The following is a 21,366-nucleotide window of genomic DNA, read 5'->3' as shown; positions in this document are numbered from 1 at the left end:
GCTGACACATAGACAACCATTCACACTCTCATTCACACCTACGGTCAATTTAGAGTCACCAGTTAACCTAACCTGCATGTCTTTGGACTGTGGGGGAAACCGGAGCACCCAGAGGAAACCCACACGGACACGGGGAGAACATGCAAACTCCACACAGAAAGGCCCTCGCCGGCCACGGGGCTCAAACCCGGACCTTCTTGCTGTGAGGCGACAGCGCTAACCACTACATCACCGTGCCGCCCCTCCAGTGAATATGGATAGACTAAAACGGTTATTCCATTCAATCTCGTCATGCATGGTTGATAGATAACTCGGTGCTACGCAGCTCATCGGCTATCAGCTCGTGTACGACTAGATTTCGTGGAATAACTGTTAAATAGCTGCACGAGCATAAGTGAGACCAGGATCTAACTTGTTTTACAGACATTCCATAACATTCAATGTACCTACAAAAGGATAAAAAGTATGACAAGATGAAATAAATAATAATCATGCAATATTTTAGGAAATACTGACGTAAAGAAAGTTGGTGAATTCAAGTACCTGGGGTCAACTGTGCAGGAAAATGGGGGCTGCGATAGTGAGGTGAGAAAGAGAGTGCAGGCAGGGTGGAGCAGTTGGAGAAGGATTTCGGGAGTCATTTGTGATCAGAAAGTCCCAACAAAAGTGAAAGGTAAGATGTATAAGACAGTAGTGAGACCAGCTGTGATGTACGGATTGGAGAAGAGACAGGAGGCAAAGTTGGAGGTGGCGGACTTGAAGATGTTAAGGTTTGCGATGGGAGTGACGAGGTTGGACGAGCACATCAGAGGGACAGCACATGTGGAGAGCTTGGGAATTAAGCTAAAAGAGATGAGACTGAGATGGTACAGGCACATCCTGAGAAGAGATGCAGAGCATGTTGGAAGGAGAATGTTGAGGATGGAGCTGCCAGGCACACGAAAACGAGGAGATGCATGGATGTGGTGAGAGAGGACATGAAAGTAGTAGAGAAGGATGCGGAAGACAGGGAGCAATGGAGATGAAAGATCTACTGTGACGACCCCTAAGTGGGAACAGCCAAAAGAAGAAGAAGATTTTAAGAAATACTGAGCTCCATAGTGGTAACAGTAATTCAGCTTCATCACATCACCTTGTAGTGGATGGTTTTCCGTTATATCAGCACACTATCGAGCGTTTTATTCCTGACATCCTGGACAGGAACATATGAAAGAACCTGCACGTAGAAGTTGAACCAGCAGATGGTGGTGTAATGCAACTATGTAACCTCTCCGCTGCTGAATCATTGTTTCACTGCACATCCTGAACTTATACATATTTTAAATAAAGAGTATCACTGTTCCGGGGTATCAGATTGAATGGCATGTGGAGAACATTGCACTATGACGAACAGCATCAGCATCCAACACTTAGATGTTTACTTGTTTGTTGTTCTCGATGCCTTTCAAGGTATTTATGAAAAGTACGTTTTACAAAGTGCAGTAAACGAAGCACCGAGCGTTGGATGAGTTTGAGATTTGGGCAGGATGAAAAACATTTTGTAGGCCAGAGGCAGTTATTCAGGTCACTGTAGGTCAGAGGCATTACTTAGTGTACAAATACAAGGTCGTGGTTATGTAAGGCAGCTGGTGGTTGGAGAGAGAGAGAAAGAGAGAGAGAGAGCGAGAGAGAGAGTGCACTCTAGTGGACACACACACTCACACTGTGAGGCCTGCTGTAGGCTCATTGTTTCCATTATTTATTTATTTATTTATTATTCATTATTCACTGTGAGGAATGCCTGTGGATTTGTGATCCTTTGTTCAATTTGGGTAAAAATAAATGAAGCACATAAACGTTCTGCGTCCGAATGTGAGCGTGCGTCCGTCCGTCCGTCCGTCTGTCTTTACACTTTATACTAATCAGAAAATGAAAACATCCTCACCGGCCACTTTATTAGGAACACCTAATTACATACAGTACACATGCTGTTTTCTCATCTCTCATCTCATTATCTGTAGCCGCTTTATCCTGTTCTACAGGGTCGCAGGCAAGCTGGAGCCTATCCCAGCTGACTACGGGCGAAAGGCGGGGTACACCCTGGACAAGTCGCCAGGTCATCACAGGGCTGACACATAGACACAGACAACCATTCACACCTATGCTCAATTTAGAGTCACCAGTTAACCTAACCTGCATGTCTTTGGACTGTGGGGGAAACCGGAGCACCCGGAGGAAACCCACGGGAGAACATGCAAACTCCGCACAGAAAGGCCCTCGCCGGCCATGGGGCTCGAACCCGGACCTTCTTGCTGTGAGGCGACAGCGCTAACCACTACACCACCGTGCCGTCCACATGCTGTTTTGGGGAGAAAAAAAAAATTGTGATCTCACAGTGAAGTGTGACTTTCTTTCGCTGTGGCATGGGTGTCGGTTCGAGCCAGATGGTCCGAGTTGGTTTGAGTATTTCAGAAACTGCTGATCTCCTGGGGCTTTCACACACACAACAGTCTCTGCACAGAATGGTGCAAAAAACAAAAAACATAGAGTGAGTGACAGTTCTGTGGGTGGAAACAAACGCCTTGTTGATAGAGGTCAGAGGAAAATGGACAGATTAGTTCGAGGGTTTTTTGCATATAATCACTCTTTACAACCGTGCTGGGCAGAAAAGCATCTCAGCGTGCAACAGCAGACGATCACACTGGGTTCCAATCCTGCAGCCTCCTATTAAAGTGGCCGGTGAGTGTATATTTCGAGACATATTTAGTCTTGTGGTCAACTTTTTATTCATGATTCGCGGAAAACATGTTTCTGCGAGTTGAGTCTGCTTCGTTAGTTTTGTTCGAACTTAGATAACAAGTAATAAATGTTCAGAAGTTTTTTTTAAAGCTTTGTGTCATGTCTCGATCATCACACCTTCGCTTCACACACACATCATTTAGCTTCGCAACACTATTTACCGGTACACACGAACCAAATTTTCTAAAATTACAGATTTAGCTTGTAAGTATTTTTAATCAATGAACACACAAATCAAACGTGAAACATATTATCATCCGAACCACTTCTAGGATATACTTCTCTACATTTTAAACCCTGACTTGATTCTGATTTCTGAAAGCTGTTCCTAATCCTCACTCACATCCTTTTTGTCTATTTTTATCAGGGCTTTGAACCAGAATTTTTTTCCTATTGGTTCGTTCCGAACAGAAACGGAATTTTAACGTTTCCGGTTTTGGGTTCCACCATTAAATAGACGTTCCCGAACCGGTTAGAACAAAAAAATTTCGTTCCCGGAACGGTTAATTACGTTCCCTGTCAGCTGTTTAACAAATGGCTATAAAATTATGTCTCTGTCTCATCCAGCTTAAGCCAAATGTAGGCTAATTCTATTACAACCTTCATTAAATAAGACAAGAAATAATTCAAAACAATTATTATTTCAAATGTTGGCGATTTGGATTCTCAGTATGTCTTCCCATCTACACAAACAGAAAAAGTGCCAAAAATGAAAGATAATTCGTTTAGTGCGTTACCAAAGGCTAGTCAGGCCCTATACAGGGCTTTCCACAAGCACCGGCTGCCGGCCATACAGCCGGCACACAATTAAGTCCAGCCAGCTACTTTAATTACTATTATTTTTGTAGCCCACAGGCTCTGAATATTAATTTTCGATTTTAATCAAATTAAATGTTTATCTAACGGACTGACAATAATGTCAAACTGAACCGCACTCATTTAAGTTGTGATTCGTGCTGTTTGTACCGATAATAACCACAAATTCCCCGCCGACTTCGTTGATCCGCGGCCCCGACATGCGGTGTGCGCGCGCACTCGGCGGAGGCAGTAGTGTGCGCGTGCGCACTTGGCGGAGTTTATTTTGTGTTTAACACCCACCCCCGGCTGGCTACTTGTTTGTCATGGCTGGCTAGTATGAGCCTTAGTGGAAAGCCCTGTATGCATTGATAGGCTAACAGAGGTTAACGTCATTTAATGTTCACGAGCCTCTCATTAACGTGGACAAATATATTGATATCGTGTTTGAAATTGACGTTTTTGAATAACGATAGACTGCAATATTTACCTCTTATTTAAGATGTGGAGACGTGATAGTAGTCCACCCTCCCGCTCTCTCCATTCAGTCAGCGAATGTCACACAGGAAGTGAACCCCAGCGGGTCATAGAAACTTGCGCAGGAGAAGAATGACTTTTATTTGTAGGCTACGGAAACTTTGAGGAACGAAATAAAAACCGGTATTAACCGGTTACCATTATTTTTAATAAGCGTTTCTGTTCCGGAACATAAAAAATAATAAAGTTTCTGGTTTCGTTTCTGTTCCATGTGAAATAGAAAAAGTTCCCGGTTTTCGTTTTCGTTCCTTGAACCGGTTCAAAGCCCTGATTTTTATACACAACAGCGTTTCATATCCAATATCGAGACGTCTGTCTGAAATCCTGAACAAGTCTATGCGGTTTAACATCAATGTGTGGTTGTTTAGTCGATAAAACGTCCCTTATTTGTTAGCAGCATTAGCCTTGTACCTTGTGCATCCATCTTTACCATCTGGACCATCTTTATTAGCTTCCTAATTACTGTAGGCTGCATGATGAGACTGAGCAGCAAATGTTTGAGGTTTTCTGAGTGCCTTGTGTAGTGTTGTGTTATTCTTTAAAAATAAATAAATGAATGATCCATGATGAAGCATTAGTAACAGGGATTCGGAAAATGTTTCCTTTCTACCACCTGGCACAGACGGTCCACCAGTTTGACCAGCTTGGTCTGTGTTTTGGAAAACATAGCTGGTCAGAGTAAGCTGGATTTTTCCGCAGGGAAGGCAAAGACCCTCAGCTGTCTAAATTGCGTCTGTTTTTCGTTTTGTTTCGTTTTGTTTTTTGGGCCGAACTGTTGCTTTAAAGGACTCTGAATCATGTCCGTGCTTTGAAGTGGTGTTAAGCATTCATGCAGACAAATGGCTTATTTTAATCTCGTCAGATTACATTAACAAATAATGCTACAAGACACGGAGATGATAAATGAGTTGCAAGAGCAATTGGTATAAATAACCTAGCAGGGCTAATACTTCTGTCTTTCAAAGATAAACTGTCAACCAAATATGGTTTTCAGAAGATTATTTGCTGTTAATAAACATCATCAGATCATTTTGGACTTTTCCGGAAGCAAGTCCAACAGATCCACCGATTGTTATAAGACATGACGCACATGATATGCAAAAAGTGAGGCGGGGGCTGATTTCTTTCTAGCCCAGAGTATAGATTCATCATGCAGTCGTGGCTGGTGATTACACAGAGTGACACACCCCCTAGATCTGATCTCCATTTTGGCTTATACTTTTAAGAGTAACACATCATCAGCAGTGATCATACAGCTATGGGTGTAAAAATGAATCATGAAGAACCCTAGAAGAACCCGAGGATACTCGGTCATAATATTGCTGTCGATTTTGGAACTTAAAAGTGCCAGCAAAACCAAAACACACTTTCTACAATCTATATTTATACACTTGTTGGTTCATTCATTGTCCATGACAAGTTGATTCTGGGTCTGGATTTTGGAGCCTATCTTGGAAACCATCCATCATCTGTAGCCGCTTATCCTATACAGGGTTGCAGGCAAGCTGGAGCCTATCCCAGCTGACTATGGGTGAGAGGCGGGGTACACCCTGGACAAGTCGCCAGGTCATCGCAGGGCTGACACATAGAAACAAACAACCATTCACACTCACATTCACACCTACGGTCAATTTAGAGCCACCAATTAACCTAACCTGCATGTCTTTGAACTGTGGGGGAAACCAGAGCACCTGGAGGAAACCCACACAGACACAGGAAGAACATGCAAACTCCACACAGAATGGCCCTTGTCGGCCACTGGGCTCAAACCCAGGACCTTCTTGCTGAGAGGCAACAGTGCTAACCACTACACCACCGTGCCGCCCCTAGTTTGAAAACATTGTGTTCAAAGCAGGACAAATGGGATGGGATGAGATGGGATGGGATGCCAATCCAATGGAAGGCATCACACAGACTCAGAGTCACACCTAGGGGCAATTTAGAGCTGCAATTTAGTGTTATGTTTTCAGGAAGTGAGAGGAAACCAGAGTTCCCACAATCTCAGAAAATAAAGTACATTAGTATACCTTTAGGCTTGTCACTGGGGCAGTACCCTCAAAGGTAAGGGGAAAGGCAAGCCAAAGTCCCTCTCATGCCAGAATCTGGTCTTCCCAGGCAGTCTCCTGTCCCAGTACTAATCAACTCTTCAAGGCGTATGGGTGCGGTACCGATCTCTGTTTCGAGAGCCCTCGGCCTCTCGCCTATACAGCTAGGGTTACAGTGGGGGGCTGGTCCTCTGGTAACCGTGAGAGTTTGACTTGCCCACTCGCATCTGTATTGCAGCGTGTCTTGCCAGACAGTAGTAGGTACCATTTTTATGATGGCCTTTGGTATGAACTGAAAGGTAAGGGGAAGCCATGGCCTAAAGGTTACAGAAGCAGCTTTGGGATCAAAAGGTTGCCGGTTGGATTCCCTGGATCAGCAGGGAATTGAGCAATTGTACCTGCTCCCCAGGCTGCTCTGGGTATGTCGTAAGTCGCTCTGGATAAGAACATCTGCTAAATGCCTGTAATGTAATATAAGGTACATATTTGTACCCTTTATATACTGCTTGGGAACATATATGTACCTTTTTGGATCTAAAAAGGTTCACATGGTTACCTTGAGGTCCAATACTAAGCCCTAGGGGGTACATTAGTATCAGCTGTACCTTGGGGGACAGAAATGGACTCCAATTGTACCCATATTTCTGACAGTCGAGAGACATGGACTTGATCACAGGGAGAACCTTAGTCTGTAACAAGAGCACAGAATTGAACCGTTGAATTGTGACACACCAACACTACCATGTTGCCTACCAAGGATACACCTGTACAACGGATTTGACAGGAACCTGGATGTTAGGTGGTTGAGTTTACAATGAAATGCCTTCTTGTTGTTAGTTTTGGGAACTCGTAAGTGTTTCTATTGCAGTAGACTTGAGTGTTACCGGTAAGGGGATAAACATTGCTTACTTTGAACGTTGCTTGACTCTGCGTGATATCAGCAGTCTTATCAGTTTATTGCGTGTCACATTGTCGGAGATGATAGCAACAACATCTTGGCTAAGTCCTTTAACGCAATTTGTGTGATATCAGTAATGTTCACATGTGCTCATAGTGAGAATATGCAAATATGATTCTCTCATGATAATCCAGTGACACAATAATATAATATTATGTCATTCTGCTTTGCGAATTTTTAGGCATGTATTTTCCAGACACTGTGATTTTTTTTATTGCGTGCTCTGTACTGCTGTTATGGCTGTATATTGTGTGCACTTGTGCTGATTATATTTGCATTCTGTACATATTCTGAATAAAGATTCATCACAGTGTGGTATGACAGTGCAGCGGGTACCACTGTTTTACAGCTTCAGGGTCCAAGGTTCGATCCTAAGCTCAGGTTACTGTTTGTGCAGAATTACACATGTTCTCGCCGTGTCTGTGTGGGTTTCCTACCAGTTTCCGCCCACGTCTGAGAAAACATGCCAGTAGGTGGTTTGGCTATGCTACACTGCCCCTTGGTGTGAATGAATGTGTAAATGGTGTCCTGTGATCGACAAGCGTCCCATCCAGGGTGTCTTCTCACCTTGTGCCCAGTATTCCTGGGATAGGCTGGAGATCCACCACAACCCTGACCAGGATAAAGCCCTGACCAGGAATTAAAGAGGAATGAATTCATTCATCAAAATAAACAGCATATAGATGACAAGCACTGTAGATGACATGAACAAATTTGGCCAAGTAACGTAAAATAAACCATGAGGAGATTTGTATTGAGTGTTCCTGGGATAGGAACCAGGCTATGGAAAACATGAAGTCACGGTAGTATGTCATAATAACTGGATAACTGGGGAAGCCATGGTCTAATGGTTAGAGAAGCAGCTTCTCTCATTATTATTATTATTATTATTATTATTATTATTATTATTATTATTATTATGAGTTACTAAGTCGTAATTATGAGATAGGCCTTGTGAGTCATTATTATGAGAGGATTTCGTTAATATGAGATAAAAAGTCATAATTATGAGAAAATCAACTCATTAATATGAGATAGTAAGTCATTATTATGAGAATGCAAGTCGTTGTTACGGTATGAGACTCAAAGTCATAATTATGAGATAGGCCTGCTAAGTCATTATTGTGAGATAGTTTCTCTTAATTATGAGATAGAAAGTCATTACTATGAGAACTTAATTCATAATTACCGTATGAGATAGGCCTACTAAGGCATTATAATGAGATAGAATCTCATCATTATGAGAAAATCATCTCATTAATATGAGATAGTAAGTCATTATTGTGAGATAGGATCTCATAATTATGAGACAGAAAGTCACCACGATGAGAACTTAATTCATACTTATGAGATAGGCCAACTAAGACATTATTATGAGCTATAGTCTCACTATTATGAAATTGAAAGTCATAATTATGAGAGAAGAGCTCATTATTGTGAGATAAAGGTGATAATTATGAGAAAATCATCTCATTATTCCGAGAGCAGAAGTCATTATTATGAGACACTAAGTCATAATTATGAGATAGGCTGAGCAAGACATTATTATGAGATAAAATCTCATTGTTATGACAGAGAAAGTTATTACTATGAGAAAATAAGTCATAATTATGAGAGATCTCATTATTGTGAGATTTAAAAAAAAGTCATAAATATAAGATAACCATCTCATGATTATGAGATAGAAAGTTATTACTATGGGTGGCACGGTGGTGTAGTGGTTAGCGCTGTCGCCTCACAGCAAGAAGGGTCTGGGTTTGCGGCCAGCGAGGGCCTTTCTGTGTGGAGTTTGCATGTTCTCCCCGTGTCTGTGTGGGTTTCCTCCGGGTGCTCTGGTTTCCTCTACAGTCCAAAGACATGCAGGTTAGGATAATTGGCAGCTCTAAATTGACCGTGAGTGTGAATGGTTGTTTGTCTCTATGTGTCAGCCCTGCGATAGATAACATGGCGACTTGTCCAGGGTGTACCCCGCCCCACCTCTCGCCCATAGTCAGCTGGGATAGGATAGGATCCAGCTTGCCCGTGACCCTGTAGAACAGGATAACCGGCTACAGATAATGGATGGATGGAAGTTATGACTATGAGAAATTAAGTCATAAGTATGAGATAGGCCTATTAAGACATTATTATGAGCTACTGTATAATCTCATCTCATTCTCATTATCTGTAGTCGCTTTATCCTGTTCTACAGGGTCGCAGGCAAGCTGGAGCCTATCCCAGCTGACTACGGGCGAAAGGCGGGGTACACCCTGGACAAGTCGCCAGGTCATCACAGGGCTGACACATAGACACAGACAACCATTCACACTCACATTCACACCTACGGTCAATTTAGAGTCACCAGTTAACCTAACCTGCATGTCTTTGGACTGTGGGGGAAACCGGAGCACCCGGAGGAAACCCACGCAGACACGGGGAGAACATGCAAACTCCACACAGAAAGGCCCTCACTGGCCACGGGGCTCGAACCCGGACCTTCTTGCTGTGAGACGACAGTGCTAACCACTACACCACCGTGCCGCCCGCTGTATAATCTCATTATTATGAAATTGAATGAAGCAAGAAGGGTCTGGGTTTGCGGCCAGCGAGGGCCTTTCTGTGTGGAGTTTGCATGTTGTCCCCGTGTCTGTATGGGTTTCCTCTGGGTGCTCTGGTTTCCTCTACAGTCCAAAGACATGCAGGTTAGGATAATTGCCGGCTCTAAATTGACCGTGAGTGTGAATGGTTGTTTGTCTCTATGTGTCAGGTCTGCGATAGATAACATGGCGACTTGTCCAGGGTGTACCCCGCCCCACCCCGCCTCTCGCCCATAGTCAGCCGCGACCCGCGACCCTGTAGAACAGGATAACCGGCTACAGATAATGGATGGATGGATGGAAGTTATGATTATGAGAAATTAAGTCATAAGTATGAGACTCATTATCATGAGACACCAATTCATAATTTTGAGACAGGCCTCGTTGGTCATGTTATTATTAATGTCATGCTGCATCCCAGGCACACTGATATGAGTTTCAAGCGTTTGCATGTTTCTGATTCAGTCTGATCGAGAACTTGTTGCATTCATTTCAGGGAAACTGAAACAACACCGCCGCTGTGCGAAAGTAAATATACCCCGGTGAGTTGGCTCAGAGTGCCAGCTGGAAATAAATAAATAAATAAATAAAGAGCAGAAAGGTATATTTAAAACAAATTCAAAACAAGTAAGGGTGAGATGACAGAGGGGTTTTAACTTTTGGCACCCCCCCCTTCCCCCTCCCGGAGAGATGCTCGCAGCCTCCCCAGCACCGTCCCCTTGGAGACTGCACGAGCAACACGTGATGCAGCGCTTATCAGCTTTAGGGAGCAGCGCTGCTTCGGAACGCGTGTGGAAGAAGACGGAGGGCAAGAAAAAGAGCAGAAAGTGACTTTTTTTCACTTCGTCTTCGACGGATTTTGTTGTTTTTGAGCGCCTGAGGACGAAAGGAGTGCTCCGGGGTTAGTCGACGAACTTTGCACATCCTCTAAAAACGCCATTTTGGGCGCTCGTCGTTCTCTCCGGAACGAGTTTGCATTGCAGTGGGAGGTTTTCTCTCTCTCTCTCTCTCTCTCTTTCGTTCTGCCTCTAAAGTCCATCATCTGCTTTTCACCATCATACCATCCGACCCTCCCGGAGCGCAGCAGGCTGGCCGGTCGGACCCACTGCACCGTGAGTGTTTCACAACTTTCACCAACTTTTTCTTTTACTTTTCTTTTTCATCTCGACGCCTCGTGCGCTTTTGCCTTTACGCTTTGCGCATGTCTGTGTGGACTTTTTCTTTTCTTTCTGTTTTGCATGAGAGTGGCCTTGGGTTTTAAAGGACCGAGGGTTTGGATGGACGGGAAAGAAAGAGAGAGAGAGAGAGAGATCGCCAGGATGATGTTGAGAGTGTGAGTGAGTGAGTGAGTGAGTGTTTTTTTCCTCTCTTCCTTCTCTTCCTGCTTTCTCTCTCTCTCTCTCTCTCTCTCTCTCTCCTCCGAAAGCGTGCAGGAATGCACTGCGCTCGTGCAACTTTGTTTCTCTTTTTGCTACCTGTGTGTGTGTGAAGTCGCCGCCTCACCTGGCTGATACACACGGAAATGAGACCTAGTTTCTAACAGGGTGGGTTTTGGTTTGTTGTTTGGGTTTTTTTTTTTTTGAGCGACTTTTCTTTGGGCTCGGGCTTTATTATGGCGTTAAAAGTTAATGATCCGTCGAGCATCTGATCTCAGTTCCATCTCCGGACTTTGCTCGGTGGGGGGTGGAGGGGTAGGGGCTGCTGCTGCTCTACACGGTTTGACCTTGCCAGGACATTCACTCACTCACTCACTCACTCTCCGACAATCGCTTGATTTTGTTTATTTCTTTTCTTTTCTTTTCTTTTGTTTGTTCCTCCGCTTTTGTATTTTGTTCCGTGCAGAGATATATTTATACCCAGCCGGTCCACTCCTCCTGTTACTGGTTCATGGACTGGGAACGTGTTGAGTTTGAAAGAGGAAGTTGCTCGTGCGTTTCAGAAAAGAGAATTAGGAAACATTTCGAACGCTTTCAACTCAGAACTTAGTTGAAACTCAGCTCAGAACGATTCAACCTACATTTGAACCCGGGTCAAAAATATTAACCTGGGTCATCATTTCTAACCGAGGTTTAAAGAAAACATCGAGCGTTTGTTAGTTTGTTTATTTTTAAACCGGATTCGAACTCGGAATCTCCTGAACCGTCATCCAACACCTTAACCACTGGACCACGGTGTGCTATGACGTCAGTGCGCAGTTTAGCCCACCTATATGACATCCTAACCTAAAACTAGAGTAAGTTTTTTTGTTTTGTTTTTTATTTTATTATGAACAACTAACCCAGGTTGAAAAATTCCACCTGGCCAAGTTTTTAGCGTTGTATGTTTTGTGTGTGAGAGATCCGCCTGTCTGGTTCCTCTTTGGAGAACCAGAAATGTGCACATCCGCATGAACTGCCTGCTCACATGTTCACATTCCATGACAGAAGAGCCCTGAAGATGCATCATCCCTGACTCACACCCCTGTCTGTTCGGCTCGCTTTATCGTCCAGGTAACACGACAACGACTGAACCCATCTCGAGTTGAGTCTTTAAAGAAAAACTCAACCCGGAAACACATCCACACTCCAGCTCTAGATTTATGTCCCGTATTCGTTTCTTTCGCAATCCTGGGCCGAATTTGCTTTTAGGGATCGACTGATGATTGATATTTTTTTTGCTCACTGATTATTCGTGATATCCTACACCGATATTCATTCATCGTAAATTTGATGAGCATAACTGGAAAATGATATGAAGTGTATAAACGGTGCGGAACTCGTGACCGTCTTCATCTCAAAGTGCGTGTGAGTGAAATTGTGCTTTTTGTCGTCTGTATTGATCAACCTCTGATGACGTTCTGACAGTTCCTCTTACTAACAAACACCAAAACCACATTTTTAGTTATTTATTTGGGGTGGCACGGTGGTGTAGTGGTTAGCACTGTTGCCTCACTGTTCCATGTGGAGTTTGCATGTTCTCGTGTCCGCGTGGGTTTCCTCCGGGTGCTCCGGTTTCCCCCACAGTCCAAAGACATGCAGGTTAGGTTAATTGGTGACTAAATTAGCCGTAGGTGTGAATAGTTGTTTGTCTCTATGTGTCAGCCCTGTGATGATCTGGCGACTTGTCCAGGGTGTACCCTGCCTCTCGCCCGTAGTCAGCTGGGATAGGCTTCAGCTTGCCCGTGACCCTGTAGAACAGGATAAGCAGCTATGGATGGGTTTGTTTGTGGTCCACATTTTGTAGAAATCCATTCACGCCACCCATGGGCGGGACATTAACCCATACTTGAGAAGTGTGGGTGTTTTTTTTTTAGCATGGTTGCATCAAATGTGCGCATCCATACCAAAAAAAAAAGTTCAAGTGCCAATTCTGATAATTAATAATAAAAAAAAGAAAGGTGAACTATCGACTCCGATTATCATTCAACCCTTAATTTCCTTGGTTGAGTTTTGTATTGTTTTTTGGAAGTGATGTCACAGGGTGGTATTGTAGTGTAGTTACAATCGAGAGACTTGGTGCTGCTTGAGAAGACGTGTGATGTGATGATATGATGATGCTTTGGTGTACGGATAAGGAGGTGAGAGAGCGGGACAGACTCATATGGCTAAAGCTCCGCCGCATTTCTTTGTTTGTGTACAACCCCGATTCCAAAAAAGTTGGGACAAAGTACAAATTGTAAATAAAAACGGAATGCAATGATGTGGAAGTTTCAAAATTCCATATTTTATTCAGAATAGAACATAGATGACATATCAAATGTTTAAACTGAGAAAATGTATCATTTAAAGAGAAAAATTAGGTGATTTTAAATTTCATGACAGCAACACATCTCAAAAAAGTTGGGACAAGGCCATGTTTCCCACTGTGAGACATCCCCTTTTCTCTTTACAACAGTCTGTAAACGTCTGGGGACTGAGGAGACAAGTTGCTCAAGTTTAGGGATAGGAATGTTAACCCATTCTTGTCTAATGTAGGATTCTAGTTGCTCAACTGTCTTAGGTCTTTTTTTGTCGTATCTTCCGTTTTATGATGCGCCAAATGTTTTCTATGGGTGAAAGATCTGGACTGCAGGCTGGCCAGTTCAGTACCCGGACCCTTCTTCTACGCAGCCATGATGCTGTAATTGATGCAGTATGTGGTTTGGCATTGTCATGTTGGAAAATGCAAGGTCTTCCCTGAAAGAGACGTCGTCTGGATGGGAGCATATGTTGCTCTAGAACCTGGATATACCTTTCAGCACTGATGGTGTCTTTCCAGATGTGTAAGCTGCCCATGCCACACGCACTAATGCAACCCCATACCATCAGAGATGCAGGCTTCTGAACTGAGTGCTGATAACAACTCGGGTCGTCCTTCTCCTTTTTAGTCCGAATGACACGGCGTCCCTGATTTCCATAAAGAACTTCACATTTTGATTCGTCTGACCACAGAACAGTTTTCCACTTTGCCACAGTCCATTTTAAACGAGCCTTGGCCCAGAGAAGACGTCTGCGCTTCTGGATCATGTTTAGATACGGCTTCTTCTTTGAACTATAGAGTTTTAGCTGGCAACGGCGGATGGCACGGTGAATTGTGTTCACAGATAATGTTCTCTGGAAATATTCCTGAGCCCATTTTGTGATTTCCAATACAGAAGCATGCCTGTATGTGATGCAGTGCCGTCTAAGGGCCCGAAGATCACGGGCACCCAGTATGGTTTTCCGGCCTTGACCCTTACGCACAGAGATTCTTCCAGATTCTCTTAATCTTTTGATGATATTATGCACTGTAGATGATGATATGTTCAAACTCTTTGCAATTTTACACTGTCGAACTCCTTTCTGATATTGCTCCACTATTTGTCGGCGCAGAATTAGGGGGATTGGTGATCCTCTTCCCATCTTTACTTCTGAGAGCCGCTGCCACTCCAAGATGCTCTTTTTATACCCAGTCATGTTAATGACCTATTGCCGATTGACCTAATGAGTTGCAATTTGGTCCTCCAGCTGTTCCCTTTTTGTACCTTTAACTTTTCCAGCCTCTTATTGCCCCTGTCCCAACTTTTTTGAGATGTGTTGCTGTCATGAAATTTCAAATGAGCCAATATTTGGTATGAAATTTCAAAATGTCTCACTTTCGACATTTGATATGTTGTCTGTGTTCTATTGTGAATACAATATCAGTTTTTGAGATTTGTAAATTATTGCATTCCGTTTTTATTTACAATTTGTACTTTGTCCCAACTTTTTTGGAATCGGGGTTGTAGGTAATGGATGAAGTGAGGGCAAAGTCACACTGCACCACTATGAGGAGGTAGAACGAGGTAGCATTGTGGGTAACGGAAGAAACCTTGAAGCAGAGTTAATCATAATATAAATCACAGTTTGCACAGTGATAGATCAGATATCTCTGATAAATATTGGCATCCAAGTGGATTCATGTTGGACTTTTTTTTTCTTTAATACAGGATTTAAAGTTGATTAATCGTCTTGATTTAGCTCATAAATACGTCTATTAGTTTAGTAGGTTCGAAAATGGAATTTGAAACCACTGGGTTTGCTTAAATTTGATCAAGTTGTACTATTAGTTTTAAATTTCGGCTTAGGGTCCGCGTTACGAAAGCATCTAGATAGCATGAACCCTGAATTGAAAAACGTATGGTTTGCAGCTTTAATAAACTGAACAATTTGATCAAACAATTCGAAGGTCGCTTTGCATCAGAAATAAAGCTCTGTTTTTATTATTCCCTTCATACGACAAGCTGCAGTATGAGTACACTGTACAGACACTGACTTGTTGCACAGCATTGTTGGATTTCCTGCTTTCACACATGGCTGCTCAACTCTTAAAATGGTGTATACAGTGTCTAGGATGTAGTTTTATTCATCCTGCTGGTCTTACAGGATTTCTAACCCCTGATGGAGGAGGTGATACGGATAAAGCACCGTATTTTGCATAATTACTAGTCTGACAGGCGAAACCAGTGCATGGAGGAGTCTCGAGAATCTCATTTACGGCTCCGTTGAGACGACAGCCTCAGATGAAGTGCACAGGAAGCTCTTGTTTTAGTGAGTTTAGTTGGAGTTGGAGAGAAAAAACAAAACAAAACAGGCTGGTGATGGAAGAAGAGTTTATCGCGGCTGTAATGTGATAACAGGAACTAACTTGTCTCATAGACATCTCATTCCAGGAGGTTATACTGTATGTGGATAAAAGAATGATGTCAGGTTACATCACACCACCTCGTCATTGATTGATTGATTGATTAATTATTTTCCTGTAACAGAGATTAGATAAATGCTGAATCCATCCAGACTTAATGTGATCTCTGAATGTGAAATGGTTATAGTGGGAATGCTGGTGATGCATGCATTGATGATGATGATGATGATGTAATAATGATGTTTGGAGATGCACTGGGTCCTATGATGTCCGTTACAGGACTGTTTCAGTATCATGATATGATATGATATGATACTATAACCTGTCGAAAAGGTGCCGTGATCGAGATTTATTTTCCCCAATACAGCTCCACGTCCAATCGAGGAACCACCCAGTTGTTGCTCCTTTTGTTCAGAACGTTTCCTGTGGCGTCATTGATAAGTCTCAAAGTGTAAACGAGGACTCTTGGCAGTTTGAAGCAGTGTTCTAGTCGAGTCCAAGAACAAGACTCCAACCGCACCATGTGACGGTGGCTGTTTTTGCACCATTAACGTTAGTTTGTTCCTGAACATGGCGTATGAACAGGTGAATGTGCTTCTCTTTATCAGGGAGTGTGACGTATTCTGTCAGAGATGGTTGTGAGACGGATGGAAGTGCAGAAGGTGTGTTTATTAATACAAGTGAAGACGGTAAACAATCCACAGGCAAAATCATAAAACGGTGAAACAGGCGATAGGTCGAGCGAGGCACAAACAGGCTATCGTAGACTCGGCAGAATCAAAGACGAGAAACAGGAAATCAGGGAACGAAACAAGGCTCGGTAATGTGTCAGCAATGCAACTCAATACTTCGCAAAGTAAGCGTGTTTTCACAGTTTTTATACAGGCGCGCTGATTGCGCCTTAATCCTGTGCAGGTACCAGTCATTTACGGCGTGTGCGCAAGAGTCCGCTTGGCGTGTGAGAGTCTAAATGATGCACGCGCCGAGGCACGCAGGTGTGACACTTTTGCACAAAATTTGTACAAAATGAATGCAGATATACAGTGGGGCAAAAAAGTATTTAGTCAGTCACCAATTGTGCAAGTTCTCCCACTTAAAAAGATGAGAGAGGCCTGTAATTTTCATCATAGGTACACTTCAACTATGAGAGACAAAATGAGGAAAAAAAATCCAGAAAATCACATTGTCTGATTTTTAAAGAATTTATTTGCAAATTATGGTGGAAAATAAGTATTTGGTCAATAACAAAAGTTCATCTCAATACTTTGTTATATACCCTTTGTTGGCAATGACAGAGGCCAAACGTTTTCTGTAAGTCTTCACAAGGTTTTCACACACTGTTGCTGGTATTTTGGCCCATTCCTCCATGCAGATCTCCTCTAGAGCAGTGATGTTTTGGGGCTGTCGCTGGGCAACACGGACTTTCAACTCCCTCCAAAGATTTTCTATGGGGTTGAGATCTGGAGACTGGCTAGGCCACTCCAGGACCTTGAAATGCTTCTTACGAAGCCACTCCTTCGTTGCCCGGGCGGTGTGTTTGGGATCATTGTCATGCTGAAAGACCCAGCCACGTTTCATCTTCAATGCCCTTGCTGATGGAAGGAGGTTTTCACTCAAAATCTCACGATACATGGCCCCATTCATTCTTTCCTTTACACGGATCAGTCGTCCTGGTCCCTTTGCAGAAAAACAGCCCCAAAGCATGATGTTTCCACCCCCATGCTTCACAGTAGGTATGGTGTTCTTTGGATGCAACTCAGCATTCTTTCTCCTCCAAACACGACAAGTTGAGTTTTTACCAAAAAGTTCTATTTTAGTTTCATCTGACCATATGACATTCTCCCAATCCTCTTCTGGATCATCCAAATGCTCTCTAGCAAACTTCAGACGGGCCTGGACATGTACTGTACTGGCTTAAGCAGGGGGACACGTCTGGCACTGCAGGATTTGAGTCCCTGGCGGCATAGTGTGTTACTGATGGTAGCCCTTGTTACTTTGGTCCCAGCTCTCTGCAGGTCATTCACTAGGTCCCCCTGTGTGGTTCTGGGATTTTTGCTTACTGTTCTTATGATCATTTTGACCCCACGGGGTGAGATCTTGCGTGGAGCCCCAGATCAAGGGAGATTGTCAGTGGTCTTGTATGTCTTCCATTTTCTAATAATTGCTCCCACAGTTGATTTCTTCACACCAAGCTGCTTACCTATTGCAGATTCAGTCTTCCCAGCCTGGCGCAGGTCTACAATTTTGTTTCTGGTGTCCTTTGACAGCTCTTTGGTCTTGGCCATAGTGGAGTTTGGAGCGTGACTGTTTGAGGTTGTGGACAGGTGTCTTTTATACTGATAACGAGTTCAAACAGGTGCCATTAATACAGGTAACGAGTGGAGGACAGAGGAGCCTCTTAAAGAAGAAGTTACAGGTCTGTGAAAGCCAGAAATCTTGCTTGTTTGTAGGTGACCAAATACTTATTTTACCGAGGAATTTGGCAATTAATTCATTAAAAATCAGACAATGTGATTTCCTGGATTCTTTCCTCCCATTCTGTCTCTCATAGTTGAAATGTACCTATGATGAAAATTACAGGCCTCTCTCATCTTTTTAAGTGGGAGAACTTGCACAATTGGTGGCTGACTAAATACTTTTTTGCCCCACTCTATATATATCTTATGCCAAATTATTATGGCATGTTACAAAAAATAAAGAAAAAAATCAGAGTCCTCATCTCCCATTTACGAGTCCGAATGCAGTTAATGCACGAGTCCGAGTCATCAGTGCTCAAGTCCAAGTCGAGTCACGAGTCCTTAAAATTAGGGCACGAGTCGGACTTGAGTACTACAAGCCTGGTTTGAAGCATGCATTCTATGCGACGTGGCCTGCCTCAGCGTCTCGGATTAAAAGTTCTCGGTGTGTTTTGAGGCGTCAATCCTGTGCCGTCGTCCAGAACAGTTCCCGCCTCCGTCCTGCCGTCTGTGGTCATCATCAAGTCGAGTCAAGTCACTTTATTTCTCCGGCGCGTTTAAAAACAACAGGAGTTGACCCAAAGCGCTTGACAGTCGAGACAAATGTAATTCAATACATGATAGACATGAATATGAAGACTAGAAGGAGAGAAATAATGAGGCAAGAATAACCAAATAGAATCTTGATAATGAATTTGTAAGATCGATCATAAAATCAAAAGTGGATATAAAATCATAAAGTTTATGTGCAGTGTGGAAAAAAAAAATCCAAAGCCCATATAATTACACTTCCAGCACCATGAAGAAGACTGGTGAAGATGTATATACTGTCGGGTCAGCTTGCAGTCAGCCATTCGTGGGAATCAAACCAACAACCTTTTGGTCCTAAAACTGTTTCTGTAACCATTGGGCCACAAAATTGCTCCAGGATTAAACCAAATCAGAACTATTTACTCAAACATTCCGGTTATCCATATCATTCTGACCTGTATCCGGAATTTCTTTTTAAATATTCCGTTCAGTTTGTGTACGGAAAACAGTTTGGTGCGCCACTGTGGTAAATCTCATTTTACACTGATACAAAATGAAAGTTAGCGTTTCCTGCGAGTGCGGCATAGCACGAGGAACAGTCTGAAAAGAACGTACTGCAACGGGAGAGAACAAGCTGTGGGCTGGGAATTAGCAGTGTGTGAAACTGAAAGGAAAAGTTCAAAAGTATTCACGTGAACAGTCCGTTCCAGTCACGTTATCGATGATATATATATATATATACAGTAGAAATAACAAAATACTCTCGTAATTCTTACAATGTATTGAACCATAGTCTTGCAAAACAGTCATTAAAAAATGTCAAATCTTTTCTACAGAAATGCAGGGTTTTTTCTAGAAAAATTTAGTATGAGGGCGCTCAGCATGGCGAGGGAGCGAAGCGGGGGGGGAGATGGTGCCGGTTGTCCCCCCCTGCCGTGCAAAGCCTTTGAAAAATGCTCCAATGGGACATTCTGAGGCTATCTGAGAGGGAAATTGTAACAAATTGTCTGTCAACATTGAAAAAGAAAGAAGTAATCTTCTTCTGCCCCGGACAGTCTTTGGCTTTCTTCCGCTTCATGCCGCGGGATGACATCTTTAAATGCCCAAGTGTCAACAAAAACAACTCGCGAACTACTTCTGTCAAAAGCTCCCATGCCGGTGGGTGAAAGGTCATTCAGTCTCGAGAAATCTCGCTCTACAAGTCAGCTGACCTTGTATGTAACCCATGTCAAATCTCGCGAGAGCAGCCGCGACAAGTAAACAACTAAACAACATGGCGCCTCAGTCTGGAAAACGCCAATTCGGATTGTTTTTGCACCGTCTGGCGGTGTATCTACTATGATTGGAATATTTTTGGAGCAATTATAACGCATTTGATGATCAGACACATTGTCACGTAGTGTTGCTGGGATGTTTTCATGGAGTCGGTAAGGGGGCGCACGCCGAGAGTAAGAGGGCGCAGCGCCCCTGTTCCCCCGTTCAGACGAAAGCCTGGAAATGTAAAAAGTCCTGCCGTGTCCGAAATCGCTCCCTACTCACTATATAGGGCACTATATAGTGAGGACGCCATTTTGTAGCGCTGCCCGAAAAGATTATTTACACCCTAGCCTATATAGTGCACTCAAAGTATCCCACAGTGCATCACGAAAAGCAGTGTACAATAATGGTCACTAACCAAGGCAATATATCCCATCATGCATTGCGGTCGCGCTGAAAGAAATCAAATTAAAAGTCTCAAATGTGATTTAATAAAAGGCAGCGGCAAAGAAGAAAGTATTCAGCCTTGATTTAAAAAGAACTGAAAGATGCAGGAACTTTGTATCGATTAATGTTGGAAATGCGCTCAGTATAATATGGCTTTGCATATTTATTATTTTGAAAACCCACCAGACTGTTCTGGCACGTTTTAATTGTGCGACAGTAATGACGTGCGACGGACTAGTGTCCGAAAGCGGGTTTTTTAAATTTTTTCTTCATTTAACCAATGAGCTCACTATGTAGTCCTCTATATAGTAATTCCCTATGTAGTGAGTAGGGAGTAGTGAACAAGTGAGCAGAGCAGGAGTCTCAAGCGAGGGATCCTGAGAGTGAAAAAATGATGTCATGATACCATGAACAGTGTATCCTCATCAGCTGTCCTGTTTGGTAAGAGACGACTTCTATTTTTTAATCTTGTGAACAAAATAGCAGCACTTTATTAAAAAAAAAAACCTTCTAAACCCTCCTTGATGTGATCTAGTTAAAAAAATTGGCCTCTTTTTTTTTTTTTAAAGACCAGAACAACTTGTGCTTCTTGGATGTGCTTGAAGGCTGTGATTCATCCAAAAAATCCAGAAACACTCCAAGTCCAGCTTGCAATAAAATATTTAGGGCTGTTAATAAAAAAAAGAGCTCATTTTCTTTATGGGACGTTTTACAGAGATGGATGATTTGACAAAAATATCATATAGTGGTACTATGATTTCGAAAATTCGTTTCATGATAGGTTTCAATAAAACAAAAAGCAAAAAAAAAACCAAGTGTTGCATTTAAAAAAAAAAAAGTTATTTGTCAATTATGTTTTATTCAAC

At 42.8% G+C, this 21,366-nt stretch overlaps 1 protein-coding gene across 5 annotated transcripts in view; it reads left to right on the top strand.

The window, feature by feature from the left end:
• The first annotated feature begins 10,424 nt into the window (after positions 1-10,424).
• rreb1b (ras responsive element binding protein 1b) overlaps positions 10,425-21,366 on the top strand; it is a 90,563-nt gene continuing 79,621 nt past the window's right edge. The window contains exons 1-2 of one of the 5 annotated variants that reach the window (XM_060905664.1): positions 11,321-11,922; positions 12,113-12,178. The gene's annotated coding sequence lies outside the window, so the exon portion shown is untranslated. Of the gene's footprint in view, positions 10,802-11,052; positions 11,234-11,320; positions 11,923-12,112; positions 12,179-21,366 lie in introns of those variants that run through there. The other 4 variants (XM_060905663.1, XM_060905661.1, XM_060905662.1 and 1 more) reach the window with 4 other exon arrangements.

The sequence above is a fragment of the Neoarius graeffei genome, chromosome 23 (genome assembly GCF_027579695.1).
Source record: "Neoarius graeffei isolate fNeoGra1 chromosome 23, fNeoGra1.pri, whole genome shotgun sequence".
Lineage (NCBI taxonomy): Eukaryota > Metazoa > Chordata > Actinopteri > Siluriformes > Ariidae > Neoarius > Neoarius graeffei.
This window is presented reverse-complemented; position numbering and strand designations above follow the sequence as displayed.